We start from the raw sequence: 3,100 nt of genomic DNA, 5'->3' as shown, positions 1-3,100 counted from the left end.
CCCTTCCTATTCCTAGTTGGAAGTGGGAGGATATCTCCATGGACTTTGTGACTAGCTTGCCTCGGACAAGTAAAGGCAATGACACCCGTGTGGGTGATTGTTGATAGGTTGACCAAATCAGCCCATTTCATTCCTATGAAGATCACTCATACTGGATAAGCTAGCAAGGCTTTATGTGGATAATGTGGTTCGTCCGCATGGTGTGCCATTGAGTATTGTTTCGGATCGTGATCCTAGGTTCACCTCAAGGTTTTGGAATAGTTTGCAGAAGGCCTTGGGAACCCAATTGAACTTGAGTACAGCTCATCATCCACGGTCGATGGACAATCGAGCGGACAATTCAGACATTGGAAGACATGCTCGAGATCTTGTGTGGTGGATATGGGTGGTAATTGGGATGAACACCTAGCTTTGGTTGAGTTTGCCTATAACAACGGTTATCAAGCAACAATAGGCATGGCTCCATTCAAGGCTTTGTATGGCGGTACTTGTAGGACACCTTTGTCTTGGACTGAGACAGGTGAAAGAAAAGTCTTAGGTCCCGAGATGATTGAAGCTACAAGTGCTATGGTAGATATGATAAGAGAAAGGATTAAGTCTGCCTGATCGAGACAGGAATCTTATGCGATAAGAGAAGGACCGATTTGGAATTTCAAGTTGGAGAGAAAGTCTTTCCGAAGGTCTCACCAATGAAGGGTGTGATGAGATTCAATGTTAAGGGAAAGCTTAGCCCTCGTTACATTGGACCTTTCGAGATTTTGGAAAAGGTTGGACCTGTTGCGTATCGATTAGCATTACCTCCGCCTCTTGCTGGTGTTCACAATGTGTTTCATATTTCGATGCTCCGAAAATACATAGAGAATCCGGAACACATTTTGCAGCAAGCACCTGAAGAACTTAGTGCTGATTTGACCTATGATGAAGAACCGGCTGAAATCTTGGATAGGAAGGACAAGCAGTGCGGAATCGCACCATTCCTTTGGTGAAGATTCGGTGGAAGAACCATACCCCCGAAGAAGCTTCTTGGGAGAAGGAAGAAGATATGAAGGAGAAGTTTCCTTACCTCTTTGGAAGCACAGTGTACGCTTTCAATTTCAGGGACGAAATTTCTTTAAGGGGGGAGAATGTAAAACCCAGCCCTAACCTTGACCCGGAAACCTTGTTATTTGTAGGTCCGATGACCCGAAGTAAAGTAAGAAGTCAGCTTTGGGCCATCCCAGTGGAGGACTTGGTGTCTGGCTTTGAATCCATGAAAGTTGATGATGAGGTTCTATTTTTGGAAACTGAATCCTGATGAAGATCTAATTAGTTGATGGACTTGGAGTGCTCTCTATCTTGGTTTGAAGGCATTTCTACCTATTAGGTAAGTCACTTGACTTGTGTGCAAAACCCCTTTAGGATTGGATTTGATCCGGACCTTCAATTCCCTGTTTTGGTCTTGTTTGTCGAGATTGGTCGACCGATTGGTCGATCGGACCAGTCGACCAATCCACTCGACCAATGAGTGCTGTCTTTGGCAATTAGGTTGTTCTTGCTCTATTTAAGTCCAATCTCGAGTCCACTTCGTAATTGCTGCCTCCAAACTCTCTGGAACGAACCAAAGACCTCTGCAAGTCATCTCTCTTGCATCCTTGGTGTTTTCTTGACGGATCTTCGTCGAAACTCTTCTTTTGCATCAAAAGGTATGTCTACTCTCTTTTCTTCTCCTCCATCTTTGTTTTTCTTTCCTTTTTGAGTTGAGACAGTAGAAGAGATGCTGCATTCTCTGTTGCAAACATCTCTGAACATGTTCTCATGATCATCCTAAGGATTTGAAGCTAGAACAATGATCTTAACCATGATCATTGCAAGCTTTTGAAGGAATCATGATCAAACCATGATCTAATCTTTGTTAAACTTCTAATCTGAATTCTGATCTCTTTGGATCTTCTATGTTGATCATGTTAGTAGTTAATTCTTGTGTTTTCCTTCCATGATCCATAATCTATAGATCTCTAGTGTTCTCTTCTACCTTACTATGTGTTCTTCATGATGCATGGTAGTTACATATATGGTAGGTTTTATTTCCTTATTTAGATTTATGCTTCTAAGCCTTGTTCCTTGAAGATCTAAGTATGTTTTCATGATACCTTTACCTGAAGCAATGATCCATCCTCCTATTGTTCATGTCTTTGTTTTCTATTTCAAATTCATCAAGATCCATGGTTGATTTAATTATGGTAACTTTTTGTTTCCTAATTTGGATCTTGATATCTTGACTTGATTGGTGTTTTGAGGTCCCCTATATGTTAGAATACTACTGATGTAGTCTACCCCTTGATTAGTACCCTTTTGAACCACCAAATTCGGATTTCATATCTTAAAACTCGATTTTATAGGCTATCTCTCGCATTGGTCGACTGATTGGTCGACTGGACCAGTCGACCAATCCACTCGACCAATGAGTACAGCAACTCCAGAATTGGTCTATGTTAGATGTTTTGGTATCTTTTCTGTTAGGGATCTTTCCTAATATGTTGTATATACTTGTTTAGGACCTTTTTCTCAAGTTTGCCAAGATCTTACTTGACTTCTTAGGATTCCTTTGCGAGTTATAAAAGGTAAGGATGGTTATTTCCTTAATTACATAAATAGCATGAATCTAGTTTCTATATTTGAATATCATAGATATGATTCCTAAATTAGATTCTTACAATGATATACTACTGTTGCATAACTTTGATTACAGTAGCATTACTTATTCATATTAAATTGATTCATGTATGATTTACTTACCAATGTTATACAAGTGATTGTAATTATTAATTTCTTTCCATATATGAAGTTACCATATATGTGATGATATGAATTGATGTATGTGTATGCTTAAGTATGGTTTGGAAAGGAGAGGTGTCCTTTTGACACTTCTGTTCTTGGACTACTACGGGAATATTATGGGATGTTTCCGAAGATGCCCTCTGGACACCTTCCTAAACTGTTGGATGACATATCTAGGATTGTCTAGTAGTGTTTGGCTAGGATGTCCTGTTATGTCGACCCTAATCGGAGGGGTATTGAGACCGAACGACCCGTGGTAGCAATGGGGATTCATGGGCGCTCA

Source organism: Hakea prostrata, chromosome 4, assembly GCF_041222555.1.
Source record: "Hakea prostrata isolate BN-2017 chromosome 4, UWA_Hpros_2, whole genome shotgun sequence".
Classification (NCBI taxonomy): Eukaryota; Viridiplantae; Streptophyta; class Magnoliopsida; order Proteales; family Proteaceae; genus Hakea; species Hakea prostrata.
The sequence above is the reverse complement of the archived record's forward strand: the minus strand, read 5'-3'. Positions refer to the sequence as shown.